The sequence below is a fragment of the Crotalus tigris genome, unplaced genomic scaffold, assembly GCF_016545835.1.
Source record: "Crotalus tigris isolate CLP2741 ecotype Arizona unplaced genomic scaffold, ASM1654583v1 scf7180000019496.3020429, whole genome shotgun sequence".
Taxonomy (NCBI): domain Eukaryota; kingdom Metazoa; phylum Chordata; class Lepidosauria; order Squamata; family Viperidae; genus Crotalus; species Crotalus tigris.
Genome location: NW_024097566.1, coordinates 47,822 through 73,878, shown reverse-complemented (window position 1 = coordinate 73,878; position 26,057 = coordinate 47,822). Strand labels below are relative to the sequence as shown.

General features: G+C 39.1%; 1 long non-coding RNA gene across 1 annotated transcript in view; it reads left to right on the top strand.

Moving 5' to 3' along the window:
* Positions 1 to 3,487: 3,487 nt before the first annotated feature.
* Positions 3,488 to 26,057, top strand: part of LOC120316860 — a 36,324-nt gene continuing 13,754 nt past the window's right edge. Inside the window, exon 1 of the long non-coding RNA XR_005559077.1 lies at positions 3,488 to 4,158. This is a non-coding gene — a long non-coding RNA (uncharacterized LOC120316860). The remainder of the gene's footprint in view (positions 4,159 to 26,057) is intronic.

The following is a 26,057-nucleotide window of genomic DNA, read 5'->3' as shown; positions in this document are numbered from 1 at the left end:
CACTCACTCACTCACTCAAGCTGAACACCAAGCTGTTCCAGTTTGAGGGAACTTAGGCAGAAGAAAGCGAAGCCAATTCTCTTGCTTATCATCACAGCTGATGACCCAGGGTTGCAGCCTGCAACTCAATGGTCTCCAGGTGAGAGTTTATACCTCTACATTCTCTCAGTGGCCACTAGCAGTAACATGGTAATAGGAAGAATTTGGCTGGCCTTTCTTCAGACGCCCCCTAGTGGTTAAAGGAGGCACTACATGCAAGCCTTTAACCGCACCCAGAGAAGGCCCTCTAGTGGCCAAAGGGTGAACCTTGAAGCCAGAGCACTCTGGTAGCTGACTCGCAGCAAGTGACCCCTAGTGGTGAAGGGGTGAACTGCACTGAAGTACCCACAAATGCAGGAGAACGCACCCAGTGGCATCTCCACCCACAGACAGCACCTCTGAAGCTGATCTACAAGTAGTGATCCCTAGTGGTCAAAGAGAGAAGTTCTTCAAATTAGCTTCAAAATAGCTGAGAAGAACACTGAACCTACCCTAGCCATAGCAGAGCGTCCTACTGGTCTAGCAAAAGGGGTTCAACCAACCAGCATTTCTCCGGCCAAGGAGAAATGCTGCCAACAAGGAACCTTGACCTGCACACAGAGGCTGAAGCTCAAGCCTCAACACAGCCAAAAACGTCTTAGGGTTACTATGATCTTATACAACGCAGAGAGCTCACAGAAGCCATGCATTCAATCTGATGAAGAAATGGAACACCCTCTACCAGCACCATGAAAGAAGCTGGGAGAGATTATACAAATTCTACCATGAACAGAAGGAGGAACTCTCCCCAGAACGTGCACATGCAGTGGAAGGAGATAAGGAAGACGCCTATGTGCAATGGATGGACTCTGAACAGCAACTCAAGGACATTCAAGAACAATTAAGAGACTCAAGAGTCGATAGCGAGATGCAAAGTCTCAAGGTACTAAACAAGGAATGTAAGAAGTTTCTAGAGAGCTCACAGGGTTCCCCACAGCCCAAGCCTCACCAGAGAAGCAGACCGGTCGACACAGCCAAGTCCGAAGTCTCCCGCTATTCACATGCACCGTCCCACCGGTCGCATACAGCTCCATCCCACGTGTCTGGAACAGCCTCATCTTTCCGCCACATATCCAAGGCACATTCCAGCGTGTCCCAACAACCGCATGTTACAGGTGCCTCCCGCCTTTCGAAAGCATCTTCCCATCATAGCCGAGCATCCCGAATCTCACAAGCAGAGCAAATGATCATCGATGCTAAAGCTGCCGAAGCTGTCTTTCGCGTGGCACAGGAGGAGCGGCAGAAAAAGAAGGTATTGACAGCCATAGAACTTGAAGAAGCCAAAATGAAGGCCAAAAGAAAAGACGCCCAAGATGAGCTTGAATTCATACGAAGCCAGCAAGATATGGCAGATAAAATGGTTAGAGCGGAAGTCCTTCAGAAAATACTCCAGTGCACCACTTTCTTGCCAAATAGGGAGCAACTGGAAAAGGAAGAGCGTCGTAGCCATGCACAGGCCTACATGGACAACCAAAGCACATTCCAGAATGCACAGGTGAGAGCACCACAGCCAGCCACAAGCCCCCCAAGACCGAGTAGGCGAACAGAGGAATCTCAATGACCAGATGCAGCGGTCAGCCACAGAGTTGATGTCGTGATACCTAGGGCACGAGATCTCCCCACCGTTGCCACCCCATTGAACCCTATAAAACCACACCTACAACACTGCACGCTTGTGACAACCAAACCTGTTTTGATGGCAACAGTGTTCCAAACGCGCCTAGAACAACACTGCACGCTAGTGACAACCAAACCTGTTTTGGTGGCAACAGTGTTCCAACTGCACCTAGAACAACACTGCACGCTTGTGACAACCAAACCTGTTTTGGTAGCAACAGTGTTCCAACCACACCTAGAACACTGCATGCTTGTAACAACCAAACCTGTTTTGGTAGCAACAGTGTTCCAACCACACCTAGAACACTGCATGCTTGTAACAACCAAACTTGTTTTGGAAGCAACAGTGTTCCAGACAAGCAAGAATTACAACAACTTAGCTTTGTCCATGAAGGACAAACAAGACAAACAATGCTTCTGAGACTGGGAGTCATGGAGCTTACTCCCAAGAAGTATCCAAAGCATGCAAGTGCAGCATACGTATGTCTCCAGCTCACCTGCCCCAGTGCAGAAGAAAGAATTGTATGCTTCCTTAGATGAGTCTACGAAGGTGACTGCAGCCTTAAGATACGTCTCACTCTACAGCGGGGAGAGCCACACTTACGTTATCTTGTTTGCGACCGTAAGATGCATCAGAGTCTACAGCTGGGAGAGCTGCAGTCTCGGTGTCTTCTTAGGGAAAGCGAGACTAACAATACAAGAAGCCCACACCGTACCAAGGTTAGAGCTATGTGGCACCACTTTGGCTGTAAAGCTGACCAACTTGACAGCAAAGACGTTGTGCCTTGAACTACAGTCCACCACCTTCTACGCAGACAGCAAGGTGATGTCAAGCTACATCTGCAAACAAAGCAGACACTTCTACGTCCATGTAAGCAACAGAGAGAAAAGGATTGAAACATCTTTAAGCCCTGAACAATGGCAACATGTGCCAACAAATAAGAACTTTGTTAACCAAGTGAAGTGGCCCAACCTTGCCACACAGATAACAGAATTGATCTGGCTAGAAAGTCTTCAGTTCTTGGCCTGTCCAAATAGACAGATGCCATAGAGACCAAAACGTTATGCACTTCCAGCTTCAGATCAAAGTGCCAACCTTCAATCTCAGACACCCAGTAAACATCAACCAATCCGCTTCAAAACCCTGTCTAAGCGGAGACACCTGAAATTAGGCATACTTTTGATTGTCTTGATCACTTGTCTCAGCATCCCAAGAATTAGCCCTGTAGGAGCCTGCAAAGACTTACTGACTTTCATGGACTCCATGTCATTAAATACACCCATACCCACACATGAAGTCCTCACCCTGATGACAACAGTAGCAGCCCTCTTCAATACTCCACCGGTGGATCTAGAACCTTCGGTTCTTGAGTATCCTGAGTCTTCTGCTCAAGCTGTTGTTCCTGATTTATCACTTCCAGCTGCTGTTCCTGACCCTTCAGTTCCAGCTGTTGTTCCTGATTCTTCAGCTCCGGCTGTTCCTGAGTTTCCAGATGTTCCTGATCCTGAGTTTCCAGCTCCAGCTGTTCCTGAGTTTCCTGATGTTCCTGATCTTGATTTTTGAGCACCAGCTGTTCGTGTGTTTCCAGATCCATCTGTTCATGTTTTTCCAGGTTCTTCAGTTCCTGAGTATCCTGTGAATCCAGTTCCCTTCGTTCCTGAGAAACTTTCAGTTCCAGTTTTTCTGTTCCAGATTTGGTTCCAGTTTCCTTCACAGGAAGAAGACCTTGTCTCACTGGGAGACAAGATGGCATACCAGAACTACTGGCCCATGGGACTTGCGCACCGGGCCCACCCACTTGATGAACTAGTTTGTCCAGCTGAGGTCCAGATCGTGAAGCCACGTGAGTCAGGTTGTGACTCAAAGACACTTGTACCAGGCTGATCATCGATTTGTCCCCGTTGCTGATGAAGAACAAACCAGAAGATCAAACCTCAAATTATGTATTGTCTTATGCATTGTTTGATGTAACACTTGCTTTTTTGCATAATTGTGCATGTTTTATATTTACCAATAGTTATGCATGCTTGATACCAAGTTTTCACCTATTTAGTCACAAGTTAGTTAACAATGAGGCTTGCATGCCTTGATGCTATGTTTTTATATTTTAGTAGTGGAAATATAAATTTCCAAGTGGGGAGTATTCTGGACCGTATAGGTCTATGTAGCCTTAACCAGAGAGCAGATATCAGTGTGTTGGAGTGTCTGGCAGTTATTGGGTTAAATGCTACGTATGTTGATGGGTCAGTGGGAGGAGTATCAAAGGTCATTGAGAGACTTCCTGGACACAAGCCAGATGGGATCCTTTGTTCACCAGCCGCATGGTTCCTAGCCACACGGTTAGGAGATCCTTACCAACATGTGACGCCCAGGAAGAGAAGAGGGGAAAATCCAATATCAATTTACCTGAGGAATAAACCAACATTGCAAACATGTACTTCTGGATGCATCTCCTCGTGACTGTAAGTTATTGTCTAGAATTCCCAGAATAAAGCTATATTTCTGTTTATTCTTCTGAGTTATCTATCTGTTTGGATTGTACAGAAATCAGCCTGTTCAGTTTGGAACAGAATAGAAAGTGTTGCAAAATTCATGGGAACAGACAGTCTGGGAGTTAGGATGATGAGTGCTAGAGAGTGCTAGAAGAAGCAGAAGAGAAAGTCAGAAAGGATTTGTATGTTTTCATTGGTATATTGTTTTTTTTTCTCAGTGTCAAAGACAAGCAATCTTGAAAACTGGGAATGGAAATGCAAGACCTTGCATGCTGTGGGTGTAGAATGAGTGATTTCTGTTAGAAATTTAAGGGTAAAAATCCGAGATGAGGGTGATTTTGAGTGAGTGACAGGATTATAGGCACAATGGAATGGTTTTATGTAATAGGATTTTTCTATCCATTTGCAATAAGATTGATTATGTTAGCAATTTGCTTTTCTGAGAATGCAACCATTTTGTCAGGATAGCTTATTACATTACATACTGCTCAAAGTCAAAACAGGATATGAATGCAGTTATAGTTCCACAGATTCATGGAATACACATTGTAGCTTATATTGGAGGTAATATGCAATTATCAAGATCAGTAGTTGTTGTCTTCCATCATTTTAAAAATCATTCAAGTTGGGGCCCATCAATGGAGCATGGGCACATTTTATAGTTTGGCTTTGTCTTGTACAAAGAAAACTTTATTTTGCTTGCACTGATTCCTCTCTTTTAATTTAAAAGTACTCTGGGCAAGAGTTTACACTGATACATTGTTGAAATATATCAAAATGGCCATTGGCTTTTAATACAAATGTTACCAATCAATTCTGTATGTTTTATGAAAATTCCCACAGATGTATCTGCTCCTGACAGAAAAAAACGGAAAGGGAACTGATGGATACAGGACAATGCTAACATTTGAGCTGGATTTGTTTATGAAGCAAGCAACTTCGGCAGCTGTTGTAAGCAGCAATCTCAAGGTTTTCTTGACACTGAGTAATGCTGCAAATCTTAAGCATAAACACATCTAAATTTCAAGTAGACATTTTTATCTTCTCTTGCTTTGTGCAGAAGCATAAAAATGCTTCATGAAATGTGAACAGATGGACCACAGGCAGTTTAAAGTCAACCTGTTCTGGCCATGGAGCTTGGGCAGGAGCGATAGACATCATACAGAAAGGCTTGCACTGCCAACTCTTATTTTTCCCATTATTTAAAACAGCAGCTCTTCAGACACTCCATTTATGGAAGAACGTTTCTATCTGATTAGATGCTACATATAAAGCTAACTCTTAGCAGCCTCCTCTCAGGAATACAACTTTTCCTGGGCATCACAATATAAAAACAATAAAAATATAGAAATAAACTGGTACTAAATATGGCCAATATTATATCAGTCTTATTAATGTAAAATGCAAGAAATAATACAAAGTCTGGGGTTTAAATTTTTTTATTTACCTATTAGTCACTAGAAGCTGAGCGGGACTCAAAGAAGATTTAACTTAAAAAACATCCAAAGGCAGGGCTACATACCTTCATAAGGGATGGCCATACATCACCACAAATGAAATCTGATCAGAACATTGGGGGAAATATTTCAAGCAAGAAAAATGTCCTACATTTTGCATATATAAAGGAATACAAGATGTCTTATTCATTTTAAAAACTGTATTCTAAGGTAATACAGAAAATATAGTTCTCCTGCTATAGGGATGAACTATGTATTAAGGAGCATAATTAAAATGATTTCCATTGAGCTTAAATCATGTTGGCTAAAATGACAGTAAATATAGAGCATATGATTGCCAAAGAAATAATGTCAAGGACAAATATTTGCAGATATTAGAGTAAGCTGGTTATGAAATGAAATATGACTATATAAAAATACTTTGAAACCTGATTAATAACTTCCTCTCATGTTCATTTGGCAAAAATAAGATGATGATGATGATGATGATGATGATGATAATGATGATGATAATAATAATAATAATAATAATAATGATGATGATGTTGGAAGGGACCTTGGAGGTCATCTAGTCCAACCCCCTGCTCAGGCAGGAAACCCTATACCATTTTGGACAAATGGCTGTCCAGTTTCTTCTTAAAAACTTCCAGTGTTGGAGCATTCATCGCTTCTGGAGGCAAGTTGTTCCACTGGTTAATTGTTCTAACTGTCAGGAAGTTTCTCCTTAGTTCTAGGTTGCTTCTCTCCTTGATTAGTTTCCATCCATTGCTTCTTGTCCTGCCTTCAGGTGCTTTGGAGAATAGCTTGACTCCCTCTTCTTTGTGGCAGCCCCTGAGATATTGGAACACTGCTATCATGTTCCCCCCTTGTCCTTCTCTTCATTAAAGACATACTTTAATGAACTAGACATACCCAATTTCAGCAGCCGTTCCTTATATGCTTCCCAGCAGCTCTGGGCAGTTTAAACACAATGGAAATCCATTCAGGGCCTCAGCTACTTTTCTGCAGCCTCCCAAAAGTTAGAGTTTGTAGCACTTCCCAACAGCTCTGGGCAGTTGTAAAAGATGGTTAAAAAATTAACCATACAATGTTGCATGTCTAACATACAGTTTCCTTCATAGTACAGAAATATAAAAATAAGGCATGATTTTGAACCATATTTAGCCAAGTGGATGCACTGTACCTCCTGGAGAGCTTTTACCACCTTCTATTTTCAACCAATTGAGGTATTTAATGGCTAACATGCAAAAGTTCTTGTTAAAAAACAGCCACACATATTTATTGCTTTCACTCCCTTATCCATTAGAGTGCATTCAGCATCTACTGAAAAGCGCTCTTTATCTGCCATTTAAACTGATTCCCAGGGCATCTGTAGGGAATTGTAAAAAAAAGTTCAGAAGGTATATATGACATTAAAAAAAAATAGATTGAGCTTCAGATGCACCATGATAGTTGACTCTTTTGACTATACCCTGCAGACATTTCTGCTGGTTTCTATTAATAAGACTTTTTGTTTAATTGTTTGGATGAGATATCTAAGATAGAAAGTTGCCTTATGTTCTACATACCCTGTAGCAATGCAGCTAAACGATATAGGACTTCAATCATAATCTCTTAAATTAACAATTATTATAACCAAGATCATTATAATCCACTACATTAACAATTAAGTTTGGTAGAAGAAGTGGAGTTTTACTTATTCAGCATATACTGGGAGAGTGGAAGTACTTTTTAGGGGAAAGGTGTCTCAGAACCCGGAACAAAACAACAAAATGTCCTCTTGTCATATCATATGGACTTTCTGGCAATGAAGAATCCTTCAAAAGAGCTTTCCTGCTGATCTAAATAACCAATTAGATCCACAGTAGGAATGATGTCCTTCAGACTGGCAGGGCCTAAGTCATGTAGGTCTTTAAAGGTTCACACATGCCCACACCTGTCATTGTGCTTAGTAAACAGTTGGAAACTAGTGCAGATCTTTAATATAATCAGATTAATGACTCAGTCACTGCATGTTATACCAATAGTATTTTTTCAAGGGCAGTTCTACACAAAATGCCTTGAGGTAATAAAGAGAGGATGTAATCAAAGCATAGGAATTTGTGGCTAAATTTGTAATTCAAAACATATTAGTTCTAGAAAAGGAATTGTGTCTCTTGGAAAAGAAGGTAAGGTCTTTTGTTAGTCCATTTTTACACCTCCAAACATCGATCAAACCTAAAGATCTGTCCAGAGACTAAATTTGATCAGCTCAGGAAGATTCATTGTTGAATCCTTAATTTGTAGCCATACAAATATATTCCTGAGCTCAGCCATCAGAAAGGCCCCTCAGACAGCTCATCTCTTTATAAGAAGTGCAACCACCCAGAGGATGCTTCACTTCAACACCCACTCTAACTTTCTCTTTACCAGCAGCCCCTTGGTTTTGTCTGCATTCTATCCTCCCTCATCCAACCTGTTATGGCGCTTCAATGTGTTCAAGGATCTTGATTGCTTCTTTAGAGTTAGATGGGTGGGAAAAGTAGAACCAAATGCTATTACTACACTGAAGCAATGTATTCCAAAGCATTAAATCATGTCATCTAAAGAATCACATAGATATTAAACAACAAAGGGAACAGGATAGAACTCTGTGGGACACCAAAGTTAATGACTTTCCCCAGCACCACATTCTGGATGAGTCCCAACAAAAAAGACTGCAAAATATTGCTCAAAAGCCCAATCCTGCTCCCAAAAAACTATGGACAAAAATATCAAAGGCAACTGAGAAATCCATGCGAACTAGCAGGGTTGCATTCCTCCTCCTGGTTTACTGTGTAAGATAACTTTCAAAGTGATTAAAACAATATCAGTATTACCATATCATGAATGACATCCTGATTAAAATACTGTAGGTGCAGATAATCCATTTCATCCTGGCACATTTGGAGTTCCAAATTATTTTTCCAGGTCTGGGTCCAAAGTTACTAACGGTTGCCAAACCTATTATAAAACCAACTGCTATCATGTTTAGAGATTTTAACTTTTTTTTTTTTAAGGAGGATCTTCCCAAATTACACAACCTGGTAAATTCTCTATTCACTTTATGAGGAATATACTTGGAATATTTTTTTCAGACTATAATTCAAACTAAAAAAATAAAACAAAGTTCTTGGATCTACCGTGTTTCCCCGAAAATAAGATCCAGCTGGAAAATAAACCCTAGCATGATTTTTCAGGACGCTTATAATATAAGCCCCATCGCAAAAATAAGCCCCAGGTAAGATCGTCAGCCAGACAGACACATTTAGTACTGTATTTCCCCGAATATAAGTCCTAACTAGAAAATAAGCCCTAATATGTCTTTTGGAGCAAAAATTAATATAAGACCCGGCCTTATTTTTGGGGAAACGTGGTATTCCAATCGTGTTTGCATCTTGACAATTCCATATATGAAGTACTGCACGGCAACTTAGATTATCTGCATTTCTTTATAATCAGAAAGAGAATTATTATTCCATATACAAACCAAACTTCCTCAAACTATATTCTTCCAAAATTATGACTTTCAGTTCCCAAATTCCTCAATGAACTCTATGGAAGGGTCCTAGATTAAGAAAGGCTTAATAAGATGGCAATCTTTTTGACTTTTTTGTCCCTGAGAGATGCATGGGCTATTGGTGTGATAGCTAAGGACTGTATAGACTCATTGGGACGTATGCAGATATGTATCTCCTCAGGTAGCGCACACACACACACACTCACTCACACACACACACACACACAGAAGTAGTCAACAGGTTAAGCTAAACATTACACTAATCTTCAAATCCCTCTATTAACCACCTGTTATTATATTTAGACTGTGAAACTTTCTTCTTTCCTGGGAATGGAAACTTAGCTTTTTACTTTCTACATGAAACTATCAATTGAACAGAACAATATCTTTGGATAAGCCTTTTTATTATCTTTTTTTCTTTCAAGTTTATTACCTATTTGTAATCTTATTGTATATAATGCTATTTATAAATCCCAGATACACAGGTCACTAGAATGGTGGTGCTCATGAGTTTAGGAATTCAAAGTTGACTTGGCAAAGAATAGAGAAGGTTATGGATTAGATTCATATCAAATTCAGTTTAATTAATCCTTATTTGGCTGAGGTTGGTATGAAACAAAATAAGGAGAAAAGAATCCCAGTATAATGATAATCAGCTTTTGTGAGTCTTGGACAATACTGCCAGAGCATATAATGATAATCAGCAAACAGATTTAAAATGCATGGGAAATTATCAGGACTTGACCCAAGAATGCTTCCCCCCCCTTCATAGTGTATTTGATCTATCCAAGGAAAGTTGGAACCTAAAGGCAGTAATGGTTGAATAATAACTATTGCTCAATTGAACAAGATAAACAATGTTGAAAAAATTGCAGCAAAGGACTTGTGAGTTTCTGGTTCTATTTCAAATAAAGTGTTTGGGTTTATGAAGCTGACTCTCCTAAAATAAGAAAACACGGACATATTTTCCTTTTCTTACCCTCTCTCTTTTGTCTCTCCCTGAACTGCCTCTTCAAGCTGTAGATTTGGCAGCCAAAGTTTTCTGCCTGGGGATCTGGAAAAGCTTTTTGGCTCTTCAACTGAGATTCAGAGTGTTTTGTCCCAGCATTCTGTATCCCTGTGGGGGTCTCCACAGCACAGTTTGCCAAATGAAGCTTTGTGGTGTGTATCTATAGATGTGTCAAATGATTTCCTTAAAAGTGCCCTGACTTTATTTGCTTAAGTCAGTCTGTGTTCATGGAAACTATAAATTTGCTAGAATTAGACAAGGTTGGTGTTCTTAGAAATGTATGTGTTGCAATTTGCACAGAACATTCTGACGGAGGAGATGGGGGCAATTTTGCTTGACAAGCCTGAAGGCTCAAGTCAAAGCACTGCCTTAAATTAATGCCACCCTTAGCATCAATGACTTCAGATAAGGTTTTTCATTACCTGTATCCTTTGAAAATAGTGGATGCTTTAAATTATTAAAACTCCCGGTTCTTGTAATACAGGTCTTTTTGCTAGTGGAGACTGCTCTTCCTCCAGGATGCAGGAGAAAGGTTCAGTATGAAAAAGGCAATTTGGGATTTGTGATCCACAGCATACCCAGTTTGATTCATTTTAATCTCCTATGACTGCAGGAACAAAATTGGATTCTTATAACTGTAGTAGCTTTCTTCAGTTCACTTCTGTTCAGTTCTCAAAGGAATGTGGAAGAACTGAAAATGAAATATTGGAATCTCCTTTGCAGATATTCTCCCAAAAAAAGTCCATATTACGTTAAAAACCCAATTTTCTTCTCTGTTTAATATATTGTTTCAGTTGTTTCCTGTAATAGATCCTGACAACCTGTCTTTTGGTCACTGAAACTGAATCCAAAATAAGCATTTAACATCCAGTTGAGTATGAATTGACAATAAACAACAATGGTGGCAGGGTTGAAAAGAAAGGCTCCCAAAATGCATCAGGCCTGCCTGGTCTACCACCTCTAGACCCAATACCAGAAGGAAAGGTATAAGCTAACTGTCTTACAATAACATGAATGAAAACACAGTTCAAAGAAGATGATGTAAAGCAGAGGTCTCCAACCTTTTGGGAACCAGGAACCGGTTCTGTGGAGAAAGGTTTTTCCACGGATCAGAGAGTGCATGGTTTTGTGTGCTGCTTGCATCCCGCAGATGGGGCTTTGCTTGTTTGTCCGGACTGGTCAGTGATGGGATTCAGCAGAACCAGTAGCTAATTTTTTGTTGCCCAGGCCCAGAATGGACATCCAGAAGCAGCATCCACACAGAGAACTGGTTGTTCACATATTTGAATCCCACCACTGGGACCTGTTGCTGGCATGCCGCGGGGACTCCTGATTGTAAAGGATGATTCCTACTAATTAAGGCTACCATATATGAGCTGCAAATATCTGGACGGTGACTATTGGACTGATATATTCTATCTTCTTTGCTCCTATTTATCAAAGATGTAATTTTGTGCAGTTCAGACATGGTAGCCCCTAATTAATAGTATTTTTTTATTAAAACTGCTTTATTATTCAGCATTAAGTATTTTCATCACATTTTATTTCATCACAGCCTGAAAATGATATGCTACTTTTTGTTTAGTTTCTCTTTTGCTTGATAATGTCAGAAACCATATATTATTAAGGGGAACTATCTCTCATTCTATTTCTTCTATTGCTCTGGGTTCTGTCATACTCCTGGAGGGGAGGGAGGAATCACTGCGGACTGTCTCTTTGTTTTCTTTATTGCTACAATGTATTTCTTTCACTTTCTCTGCATACTTGCTGTTTGAACTGTTTCTCCCTTGATGTCACCTGGTGGGGGGGAGAAATGAACCTCCAGCCATCTGGCTTATCTCCCATTTTGGAAGGGAAGGTGCGAAGCCACAACAACTTCACTACAAGCCTGGGAAAGACCAGTGTTATCAGCAACTTTCCCACAATGGACTTAACACCTGAGGATTGGCCTGTTTGAACTGACCGGATGAACTATTGGGTTGGGATTTGCTGGGGATTCCTTTAACCTATTGATCTGAGTGGGAAACCCTCAGATCCTGTCTGTTATGTCTGCCATCAGCTTCTCCTAATAAAAGTTCCTTTTGGAAGAAACTGCTTCCGCAAGTACTGCTTTCTTAGGATGAGGTATTGAAGTGGGCCCTGACAGATAATATGAACTGAAGCATTCTTAAGACAGTAAAGGTCACACTTCAAAGCAGAATTTGATCTGCTCAAACTCATTCAGTACTGTGAGAAATCGGTGCTATTTTGTAGCCAGAAAGATAGGATCTAAATCAGGTTAGTCTTCCAGTAGTGTTGTGTTACAGTTCCCCATAATCCCCTGTAGTACCCATGTTGGCTAAGCATATGAAAGTTGAAATTCAAAATATCTGGAGCATTTTTATTTAATAATAATAATAGTAGTAAAGTTGGAAGGGACCTTGGAGGTCATCTAGTCCAACCCCCTGCTCGGGCAGGAAACCCTACACCATTTCGGACAAATGGCTGTCCAGTCAACTTCCAGTGTTGGAGCATTTACTGCTTCTGGAGGCAGGCTGTTCCACTGATTAATTGTTCTCACTGTCAGGAAGTTTCTCCTTAGTTCTAGGTTGCTTCTCTCCTTGATTAGTTTCCACCCGTGGCTTCTTGTCCTGCCTTCAGGTGCTTTGGAAAATAGCTTGATTCCCTCTTCTTTATGGCAGCCCCTGAGATATTGGAATACTGCTATCATGTCCCCCCTTGTCCTTCTCTTCGTTAAACTAGCAACCGTTCCTTATATGTTTTAGCCTCCAGTCCCCTAATCATCTTTGTTGCTCTTCTCTGTACTCTTTCTAGAGTCTTAACATCTTTTTTACATCGTGGTGACCAAAACTGGATGCAGTATTCCAAGTGTGGCCTTACCAAGGCATTGTAAAGTGGTATTAATACTTCACGTGATCTTGATTCTATTTCTCTGTTAATGCAGCCTAGCACTGTGTTGGCCTTTTTGGCAGCTGCAGCACACTGCTGGTTCATATTTAGGTCTATTTTCATATTTTAAGTCTATCCAATAAATTGTACTTGGATAATTTTTAGGCTGGCTTGATGGGGTATATATAAAATTAAACTTTTGTGATAGTATTTTTCTGCCATCTTGTGACAACCATATTTAACTGCAGTCTAGAGCTCAGCAATGAAATTTACTTCAGTCAGAAAATATACCATATCTATCTATCTATCTATCTATCTATCTATCTATCTATCTATCTATCTATCTATCTATCTATCTATTTATCTATCTATATGTATATATGTATAACATTGTCACAAGAAATAAAGGAGTTATAAATAAAAGTTTTGATAGATATGTTAAATCTTTAATTTTCCTCTTTAAAAGCACTTAAGAGCCACTGAATGTTTTTTTTAATGTTAAGCATCACTATTTTTAAAGGGCTGAAGCATATGGGATGAAAAAGAAATTAATTTTATTTCAGTTTTAATATAAACTTCCCTAAATCTTAGTTCCTGAATCAAGATGCAGTTATTACTTGGTATTTTCCATATCTTCAAAGTTTTTGATGCAGTTCTCTGAGTTTTTTTTTAAAGCATGTGTATAAATATTTATTGGGAAAGTCTGTACAAGAAGATGAATACTTCTTATATTCAACAAAATAAATTGTAAGAGTGCATTTAAAGTTGTGTAGTAAAATATATGTGTGGATAGGTGTGAAAAACACACAAACATATCAAATGTCAGACATTAAAATAAGTATTTAAAACATTATGTAACATGACTCAGTCAAATTTAGTATCCTTTTACTGAGCTGGACATTCCTTCCTTAGCAGGAGCTTGTATTTCGATTTTAGTGCTGCAGTATAAAATGTGGAATACAGAGTATGACTCTGGAAAAGGTTTAACCCTAAAAGAAGAGTAACTAGCTAGTTAGTTACTAATAATGTACAAATTTGTATTTGATGTTGAGTAACTAAATAGCTCTGAGCCAGGCCTTTCTCTTAATTTATCTCACAGAATTATAGTGACATCAAATGACACATGGAAGGTTGAAATAATCTTTAACTTTTTGGAAGAATACAAAATTTTTGCTTAAAGCAACACCATGCAGACTTGCTGGTAATAAAGTTGCACTAGGCATTTTATTCATATGTTCCTATACTGAATATCTGCCATTAGAAGCAGAACATAAGTTTTCCTCCTCCACTTCTGACAAATGTACCACATATGTTCTTATCTTCTGAGCCCAGGGCTGGTTCTTTCAATAGGTCAAAGCAAGCGGCAACTACCATCAGTAGATGGTAGGAAGCAGAGGCAAAGTGACAAATTCCTCTTTGTGCTTCATATGTAACCTAGCTGTCCAATTGTGTAGTGGACCACAACTTATGTATGAGCCGGCAGTGTGTTGTAGCTGCCAAAAAAGCCAATGCAGTCCTAGGCTGCATCAACAGAGGGATAGCATCAAGTTCACGTGAAGTGTTATTACCATATTATACTGTATTGGCAAGATCACACTTGGAATACTGCATCCAGTTTTGGTCGCCATGATATAAAAAAGGTGTTGAGACTTTAGAAATAGTGCAGAGAAGAGCAACAAAGATGATTAGGGGGCTGGAGGCTCTGTTCTAACTCTGTTATTTTGTTATTCTGCCCCCACGTTGATGGATATTGCTACAACATCCTTATCACTGAATTAAGATTCACCTGCCAATTTAGTTTGCTTACTATATATATGTAGCCTGGGAACAGGAACATCTTATCTTTAACTCAGGCAGCAAAAATATTTTCAGTCTTAACTCTGACTTTATGAAATAAAAGCATGATCATATTACAATAGTTTCATAATTTCTGGCACACAAATCTGCAAGAAGGTATATAAATGTAAACAAAAGAGGGGGGGGGAGATCTCTAGAAAACCCGTGAAGTCCTTAGATGCTCTGTTCACTATTTTTTTAAAGTCATGACTCAAATATTTGAGTAACTGATTTGAGGAAAAATATGCCAAATTGTTACAGTTCTGCATTGCTTCCAATGAGTTCTCTAGAGCTCCTTTGTTGTTCTGATGATAGATAAGCTCACCATGAAACTAGGTTTAGGACCTGAGAAAATTGATTTCCTCACATTGCGCTTCTGCACCCCATGTCTGGCTCCTTTGTTCATGCTTTAACTTGAAGGCACCATTCTGTGGGCAGTAGGTGGATAGGTGTGTTTTTAATGAGAAGGACTCTCACATATCTGCCTCTCTGAACTGCCCTTTCTTTCCAGGTCTTCATTCCACTCGGCATTCCAGTCATTCTGAGACTAAAACTGTTTACACGGTCTGATGCCCTGAAGTTATGCTCTACTGTAAAATGGAGAATATTTTGTTTTAACAAAAGAATGATCTGTTCTGGGAAATTTCCCAGCCAGGATTCAGAGCTTTTGTGAGCACCTGGGAAGAATTTAAAACATGTACTGTTGAGAATTAGTAAGGCTCACTTACAGAAGAATTGTGGAATAGATTGGTACAAAACCTGCAACAGCTCTGTTTTGGCAGCTTCAGCTCTGTTTTATTAGTTCAGTCTAGCCTTCCTTGTTTTAGGCTCTGTTGTAGGATACAACGTTCAGATTTTAAGCAAGTGCCAGATAATTCCTGGACAAATTTTCCTAGCACATTAAGCTAACAGTAGTAAACCAACAAAGGCTGTTCAACGTCATCAGTCATATTCTTCATTCCAGTCACCACTAAAATTAACTTTAATGTGGTACCTTACCTTGTGTCTAGCTCTGTTTGTATATCTAATTGCAGAAATCAGTGATCACAAGAACCTGGTTGCAGACTGCGGGACGAACCTGATTTTTTTTTGGGGGGGAGGGGGTATATTTTCTTATCCTAGAAGCAGAAGAATTATTAAAAATAAAGCAGACCACTGTTTCACAAACATTGTGCCAAAACTAGGTAGATGGATGAATAAACAGCAACAAGGACATTGCAGCATAGTTTAAGTAAGATATTCTGATAAATTTTCAATCAGTGTCTACTTAACTAATCTGAGAAGTCTTGTGAGTGTTCCAAAGAGCAGGAATCTGATCAGAGCAATGATTAGAAGAGCAGGTTTTATAATTATAAAAGAAATAAAATGTATTTACAAGAAATGCTATCTAGCAACAGGCAAAGCCTAGAAAAGAGTCATTAGAGCATGTGCTATGTGAAGCGTGTGCCTGTGAATATAGGCAGAAATATAGGAAGAAATATTAGCAATCTCTTAGAAGAGCAGGTAGAGTGGGGACCAAGAGAAATCTTAACTCTGTATCTATCCTGCACTGCCCTCTAGTGGTCAGTGTGGCATCAGGTGCTGAAGAGTTACTGCTGTTGGAATCACACCTCCGGCAGGATCTATTGTGAAACCTTAAGAAAGAATGTGAAAATGATCTGCAGTCATGACCTCCAATCCTTGTGGCATATTTCTGTTTCTGTCTAAAAAGAATCTGATGCATATGTCCAGGAAGGGCAAGATTAAAATGATTAAAGCAGAGGAATAACAAGTGTCCATATTTTAGAAGGCGTGAGAGATGGAGATTTATTAAATCAAATAAAGGAGGCACCCCAATAAAATCTGGCAGATAAAGTAATTATTCAAAAAGATAATCAAACCAGGTAACAAGTTCAGGAAACTAATAGCTGTGCTAATTGCACTCAGAAACAACAGAAAAACAAGCTCTGAGTCTTCGGGATAAAATCTATTTATCTTCTTGGGAAGTTTGTTACTGCCAGTCAAGGAGCAGGGAACAATGAATGTGACAGAACAACTTCCAAGGCATATTGAGCCTAATATATTATTCTGTTCTGTAGACATACAGTAAGTGATGGGATAAACATGTATAACATATTGTATTGTAATTATTTGAAGATCTAGCAAAGAAGCTCAAGATCCCAGTGGCTCAGGTTCAAGCAGCACTGTCCATCTTTTCAGTCCAAAACAAATAAATTGAAAGGCCATATGGAAAATTTGTTTCTTGCAAAAGAAAGTGGGCATTTGTTCAATTAAACAATTCTGAACAATCAGGAAGAACAATCACTCAAAGAATGTGTAGACTGTGTTGTCTATAGCAGTGTGTCTCAATTTTGGCAACCTGAAGATGTGTGGACTTCAACTCCCAGAATTCCCCAGCCAAGCCCTTGTTGGCTGGGGAATTCTGGGAATTGAAGTCCACACATTTTCAAGTTGCCAAGGTTGAGAAACAGGCCTATACACTAATGCTCAGGGCATGAGAAATAAGCAAAATTGGTTTGAAATGTGAGTAATAGGAAGGTGAATATTATTAAATAAGTAATCTAGACCCTGGTGGGAGGTTTCTCATGATTAGAATAGAGCAGTTGAGTGATATAATTTTTTTCAAAGGAGCAGAAATATAGAAAGGAAAGATCAGGAACTGTATTATTTGCTGAAAGTATTTACTTTTGTTCATCAATCCAATTAAATAAATGATACTGCAGAATGTATTTTGATATTCATACTTGAAGGGAAATATTGGAATGGTGGCAAACTGAATATGAACCAGCAGTTTAATGTGGCTGCAAAAGGTCAAGTGTAGTTTTAGGCTTGATAGAGCTTCCCAATCAAAGAAAGTAATACTTCACATCCCAAATCAGAGGACTTGATTGTTGCTCTGCATTAATTCGCTCTTTCAGTTGTGCACAGTTTTAGGCAGCATATTAAGATAGATTTAAAACAACACAACAGGTTCAGAGAAGGACAACAAGGATTATGAGGGGGATTAGAAAGTAATTCTATGAACAGAGAGTGAAGGGATTGGGAGTATTTAGTGATTAGGGGATTAGGGAGGATAGATCATCCTTTTAAATATACCTATGCCCAGTGCATTTTTTGTAAGAAAAAAGGTGCCGGAACTCACATCTTGTTAATCTTTTATTTACCTTTCACACGTAGTCAATCACTGTACACACACCCACACACGTCAGTTGTGTAAAGAAACATAGTGGTCATCGCCCGCAGTAAGCATTCAGTGTGCGATCACATGACCAATCATAAGTCCAGCAGTGCCACAAGCCGAGCAGCCAGACATTCATTGGACTTGACACACAAGCAGCCAGCAGGCACCGTTTTAATTATTTTGCCACTGACCTGCTACGCTCGACAGGGAGATTCAAGTCCACATGGATCAAACATCAAATTTTCAAAAGTTACTTTTAAAACTTGGAAAATCTGTCAAAAAAGGATGCCGGAACTTTGTTCTGGTGAGTTCTATGACAAAAAAAACCCACTGCCGATGCCCTTTAAGAAAAAGTCAAGGTTTCCCCCCCCCCACACACACTAGTTCAGAGTGTAGGACATGAAATAATGGATTCAAGTTTCAGGAAGCCAAATTCTGAATTTAGGTTATGAAAACAGTACCAGCAGCTTGACAATGGAGCCCATCGCTCAGAGAAGACTGTCATGGACTTCCTTCAATGGAAATGTTTAAATGGAGACCCATTGCTGCCATGGCCAGGGTGAGCTCCCATCACACAGTCCAGATTCCACCAACCCAGCGGTTCAAAAGTGAGCAACCACAAGTAGATAAATGGGTATCATGTCAGTGAGCAAGTTCACCAGGATGTGAAAGGAGCCATCCCCCAGGCAATGGTGATGTCACCGGTAAATCCTTTCACATGGAAGCATTTCAGTGCTTCTAACATGGAGGTATTCATATTCCTGGAGCCCAAGCATGGAGTTGGGTTTGGCCTCTCTCAATATTATAGTTCTAGAACTTTGTAATAACTACTACTTTGTCAAAAGTTTTAGATTAGGCTCCAGCTTTGTCCTTAAATAAGATTTGGAATATTGCAATAATATAGATATTACATATTATATCTGTAATTATTATATATGCAATAGATATTATATAACACAATAATACAGATACTTCTTTTGAAGTATTTTTAGCAGAACTACCTGATTCTGTCATAGCTGTGTTCCCTAAGCCATCCAGCCGGTAAACTCGCAAGATTAATTTTTCTCACCATGCACATGTATACATAATCCGAATTAGACTGTTTAGTTTCTCTGTGTCATATAATATATGTGGGTATATGCATATTTCTGTATTTGTTTTTGTCATATTTATGTAGTGTATATTGGAGGTGGTGACCCTTTGAGAGCTGTATGCAACAAATTTCATTTTAATGTTTGCCAATTAGTGTACAATAAAGTGACAATAAAGTTATTAACTAGAGTAATTGGTAAATTTTCAAGGCAGGCTGTCCCAAGAATTTGCAGGGTGGATATAGTTTGTATGATATTCATTGTGCTAAAATTTTATGTATGACTCCCTTTTAGAAAACAAGAGATACTGTTGATTATCATTTAGCTAGGGCTGTTAGACTGTTGCTGATAGACTCAGGTAAAGCAAACCAAATAAAAGCCGACACTTCACTTGTTCTTCTTTACTTTCTCCTAGAAGCTGATTTCTAGTGTTCCTCCCTTGAGGCTGAGACTGTCGGAGTGCCTTACCAATGGTTTATGATGCTTTGTGGCTGTTAACAGTTTTTATCGCTCTGCTCTTTAGAAGGTTACTCTCAACAGCCTGATACTTGCTAGTGCTCCTTATTTCTCTGCTGTCCCTTCAGAGTGCCGGAGAGCCCAGTGGACTTCTGTATTGTTCTCGAATGCATTGTAAAAATCATTCCAGACATCAGGCTTCATCTCTTAAAGCTTTTCCTTGCCATATAGTGCAAGTGCCTAGAGCTCAGGGCTAACTATGCAGGCTGACATCCCCATATTGTCTTACTTCACACTGTTTATGTCTCTTCCTTTCCAGTCCTCCTTTTTTGCTTTATTACTTGGTTGTTCCTTTAAATAAAAAGTGAAGAGAAGATTTAAACAGTCAGTCTACCAGAACTGCCTTTTCTGCGCCTTTGCTTGGAGTCCCACTATGATCCCTTTAAGTCTGCATAGCATTGCAATTAGTACTGGACTAAGACATTTCTTTCAAATGACAGAAAATTACTTCTCTTGTGAAAGAAGTTTCTGTTTTTCTATTTTATTCTGGTGCAGCTCTAGAATCTCTTTAGAATGCATTTGGGTGGCATCTGTGAGCATACAGTAATTTAACTACCAAATGACAAGGACTTGCAACTGTTCTTGCAGTTACGTATTATTTTTCTGGCTATCTTTGGTTTTGAATCTAGAACAACATTGTGGGAAATCCTTTGGACACTTTCCTTGGAATTTAATGAAATGTGGGTAACCAGGAAATGATTGACTACTAAATAACAGAATAACCAAGTTGAAAGGGTCCTTGGAGGTCTTCTAGTTCAACACCTATAAATGGTATAAATTTCCAGACAAAAAGCTGTCCAATTTCTTCTTTTATATGTTTTTAGCCTCCAATCCCCTTATCTATTCTGTTATGGCATATTCCTTCCTATTGTGGCTGTAAAAAAGCTATCAATTATTTTCTTAGAGGACATCTCTGAATATCTGGTTGTTGTTGATTGGCTGTTCTTATGTCCCAGATCTGGACTCCTTGAGGCATCTGGTCGACTATGAATTTCAGCCTAGATGCCCTTTGTCCAGATTTAGCTGGACATGTTTTTACATAGATATGAAGAACTGTAACATTTTCTTGTTGAGAATAGATTTCAAGCAAATGGATGTTAAAACAGCTGCTATTTGTGGGAGAAATTTATAATTAATATGAATATCTATTTACATTATATGTGTTTATAGGTTTGTTTTTATCTCATCTTTTAGATTACAAACATTTACAAGATGTGAAGTTGCATAAGTAAAGTACAACAAACCAAAAGAATGGCAGCAAGGACTGTGATGTGGAGGCTATTGTACATCTTGGCACTAATGATCTGTCCCAAAAAGATGTACTCTCTGTGCAGAATGATTTCCAGAGCTTGGGAAAGGAACTTAGCAGAATAAGCTGTAGGCTTACTTTCTCAGAGGTTTTACCAGTGTATAAGGAGCAAAACGGAAAAGGCCAGCGCATAGCACAATTCAATATGTGGCTAAAGGAGTGGTGTAAAGGGGAAGGCTTTGGATATATTAGTCACGATGTCAGTAGCTGGTCCAATCAAAAGATGTACAAAAGAGATGGTTTGCATCCATCAAAAAAAGGGACTGAGTTACTCGGCTATAAATTCACAGATTTTCTGGAGGGAAATTTAAACTAAACAGCGGGGACAGGGAGTTAATTGATACGGAACAACCCTGTCCCCGGCAATTTAAAAACTATAGGGCTATCAGTGCATGTAGCATAGATGTGTGTGTGGACAAGAATACCAACCTTGCTATCAATCAAAATGAAGCCTCTAATAGCGAGTGCCACATAAAGTGCACTAACCAAATAGGTGGTAAGACAATAGGGGAACTCAGGCACCACACAGGTTATGTAGAAAGGAAACACAGGGCCACCCACAAAGGACTCAAATGTTTATACACCAATGCACAGAGTATGAACAGCAAACAGGGTGAACTAGAAATTCAGGTTAATGAGGGCAGATACGATATTGTTGCCATTACGGAAACATGGTGGGATGAAACTCACACATGGAACACACAGCTAGAGGGATTTAAATTATTTAAAAGAAACAGACCAAATAAAAGAGGAGGTGGAGTTGCTCTCTATATAAGAAATAACTACATCTCCACAGAAATAGAGTACAACAATGATAAAAACTGTCTTGAATGCATTTGGGTCAATATAAAAGGGGGGGGAATGACATTGCCATAGGTGTATACTACAGACCACCCAACCAAACAGAGGAAATAGATGAACTTTTTGCTAGTCAGCTAACTAAGGTATGTAGGAAGCACATCACAATAGTAATGGGGGACTTTAACTACCCTGACATCAACTGGGAGACAAACTCCGCACCAAGTGGAAGATCAAACAGGTTCCTGGCAAACCTAGCAGACAACTTTGTCTCCCAAAAAGTAGAGAAGGGAACTAGGGGATTAGCCATCTTGGATCTAATTCTCACTAACAGAGATGAAATGATAGACGGTGTTGAAGCCATAGGAACCCTGGGAGGAAGTGATCATGCAATATTAGAATTCAACATTATAGAAGCACAACCAATAGAACACAGTCAAACTAGAGTCTTGGACTTCAAGAGAGCTAATTTCAATAAACTTAGAGAGGGCTTGGGAAGGATTCCATGGATGAGAATCCTCAAGGGGAAAACAACTCAAGAAGCTTGGGAAATTTTGAAAAATGAGATAATAAAAGCACAGTCTAGCACAATACCAACAAAGAGGAAAAACAACAGCTCTCAAAAGAAACCAGCATGGCTGCATAAAGAACTCTCTGACAAATTGAAAGATAAAAAGGACAAGTATAGAAAGTGGAAAGAGGGGAACATAACTAAGTCAGAATATCAGCAAATAGCCCGAGCCTGCAAAGATGAAGTGAAGAAAGCCAAGGCTCAAAATGAACTAAGGCTTGCGACCAAAGTCAAAAATAACAAAAAAAGCTTCTTTCAACATGTAAAAAACAAGAAAAAAATGAAGGAAACGATTGGTCCATTAGTGGGTGGAAGTGGCAAGAAGGTGACAAACAACAGGGAGAAAGCAGAACTATTTAACTCGTGTTTTGCATCTGTCTTTACACAAAGGGAAAAAACAGACCAACCTATTAAAAATACTGCCATAAAAAACAAACAGAAACACAAGTTAAGATAGGCAAGAAAATGGTTAGGGAGCACCTGTCCAGCCTAGATGAGTTCAAATCGCCAGGACCAGATGGATTACACCCCAGAGTTCTCAAGGAACTGGCAGATGTGATATCGGAGCCACTGAACTATATTTTTCAAAGATCCTGGAACACAGGGGAACTACCAGAGGACTGGAAAAGAGCTGATGTAGTTCCCATCCTCAAAAAAGGAAAAAAAATGGATCCAGGAAATTACAGACCTATCAGCCTGACCTCAATACCTGGGAAGATCCTGGAAAAGATAATCAAACAACGAATCAACGAACACCTAGAGGCAAACAAAGTCATTACTAAAAGCCAACATGGGTTTGTCAAAAATAGATCATGCCAGACAAATCTTATTGCATTCTTTGACCAAGTGACAAAATTAGTGGATCAGAGGAATGCTGTGGACATAATTTACTTGGACTTCAGTAAGGCATTTGATAAAGTAGATCACAACCTACTACTTGACAAGATAGAAAAATGTGGGGTAGACAGAACCACCACCAGATGGATCCGTAGCTGGCTGACCGGCCGTACTCAGCGAGTGGTCCTCAATGGAACTGCATCTATATGGAGGGAAGTGTGTAGTGGGGTGCCCCAGGGCTCTGTTCTGGGCCCAGTACTCTTCAACATCTTCATCAACGATTTGGATGAAGGGATAGATGGGGAACTCATCAAATTTGCAGATGACACCAAGCTGGCAGGAATAGCCAACACTCCAGAAGACAGGCTTCAGATACAGAAGGATCTGGACAGACTTGAACACTGGGCACTAACTAACAAAATGAAATTCAATGGTGAAAAAAGCAAGGTTCTACATTTAGGCAAGAAAAACCAAATGCACAAGTACAGCATAGGTGGCACCATGCTCAATAGTAGTAACTGTGAGAGGGACCTCGGAGTCCTAGTAGACAATCACTTAAATATGAGCCAGCAGTGTGCTGCAGCTGCCAAAAAGGCCAACACAGTGCTAGGCTGCATTAACAGAGGGATAGAATCAAGATCACGTGAAGTATTAATACCTCTTTACAATGCCTTGGTAAGGCCACACTTGGAATACTGCATCCAGTTTTGGTCACCACGATGTAAAAAAGATGCTGAGACTCTAGAAAGAGTACAGAGAAGAGCAACAAAGATGATTAGGGGACTGGAGGCTAAAACATATAAGGAACGGTTGCTAGAATTGGGTATGTCTAGTTTAACGAAGAGAAGGACAAGGGGGGACATGATAGCAGTATTCCAATATCTCAGGGGCTGCCATAAAGAAGAGGGAGTCAAGCTATTTTCAAAGCACCTGAAGGCAGGACAAGAAGCAACGGGTGGAAACTAATCAAGGAGAGAAGCAACCTAGAACTAAGGAGAAACTTCCTGACAGTGAGAACAATTAATCAGTGGAACAGCCTGCCTCCAGAAGCAGTAAATGCTCCAACACTGGAAGTTTTTAAGAAGAGACTGGACAGCCATTTGTCCGAAATGGTGTAGGGTTTCCTGCCGAGCAGGGGGTTGGACTAGATGACCTCCAAGGTCCCTTCCAACTTTACTACTACTACTACTACTACTACTACTACTACTACTACTACTACTACTATTATTATTATTATTATTATTATTATTATTATTATTATTATTATTATTATTATATTAAATATAACAGCTCAAATATAACAAGTCAGATGCTTGAGATGGTTGTCAAAGGGTCTGTTCTAAGATTCTTCCCACAAAGCAATTGATAGCTATGGCTCTACTTGGGAAGGAATTTCCCTCCCCAGATCTCTCTTTAATTCTACAGATGGACAATGTTGGCCAAAGAGAAAAATGAAATTTGTTTACAAGTAAATGGGGCATTTAAAAAGGAATATTATGTTTTGTCACTTGGCAGGTACAGATTGACACTTTTAGCAGGTTCTGCAATAGCATCTTTCTTTATTTAGAAGGGTAGAAAACACATTAATTTGCTGAAGAAAAGAAACATAAATCACTTGCATCCAACTGTGCCACCTGGCATGTTAAATATTGGGACTAATTTACACATTTCTTTTGGCTCTTTATGTTAACGACAACTCTAAATAAAATAAACATAAATGTGACGTTTTTCTTCTTTTTTGAACTGGTCAACACTTTTAATAATATTTATATAAGCAAATATACTGTATAAGCCAAAGTGTTCATAGTCTTCAAACTTTACTCTGGTGCAAAGAGGTAGCCTTTATGCATCCTCAGTATATTTACATTCTTTATATGACCTTACAGGTATCATACCTGGATCTTTTCTTGGATTCTATTCTTTTCCACTAAGTGGAGCTGCAGACAAGTTGAATTGGGTGATGTTTTAAAAAAAGAATGAAGGTGGCAATATATTCTGAATCAGTCCAAGATTCACTTTCTGGCTGACTAGGAAAGAAGAACATCTAATCAGTATTACTCTATGATATTCCAAGTACAGCTTGCAAATATTAAGTTAGGATGAATAAGCTGTGCAGAAAGAAATACTTATTTCTGAGATTTTCCCCCCCAAAGAAATGAATTGCATTTTAAATGTTTTTCCATTTAATACACTAATTAATCACACTTATTAGGTAACATTTTGTTAGTTAGGATATAAATGTACAGCGTTTTTTTAACGTTCACTAATATCAATACAGCCCATATCTTGCCCCCCCCCCATACAATTGACCCAATATGTTTTTCAAATTTGTTACTGGCTTCAATGAGAAAGTAAATATATTTAAGGAAATGATTGAATTTTTAGTTCTCTAAAGGTACACAACTGACATAGATATGCATAAACCTATTCATCTTAGGAAGGCTTGGGTTATAGTTGCTATTGTGTATGGTTTATCACTTTTGGGTGGATCACAAAAAGATTAGTTGGACAGAGAACAATCAGAAAGTGAACAGCCTAACATTTTAAATGGATGTGCCATGATGTATATTATCCATTGAGGAAACTGAGAAAGGAAGCATTTGATGGAACAATTTTTCCCAGGAATGGGGTCAATGTTGCCTATAGTATTGTTATCTCAACAGCATTGTTTTGGGCTGAGGAAGCAGTAACTTTTTCTTTCTCTCAGAGAAAGCTTACCCTCTTCCAAGTAAGATATTCATTCTTAAAGAATAATCTGTCAAAGAAGCATAATCAAAAGAAAGTGATGGAAAAGTGAAATGATTCTTTCCTAAAACTTTTTTTTTTAAAGGAGACAT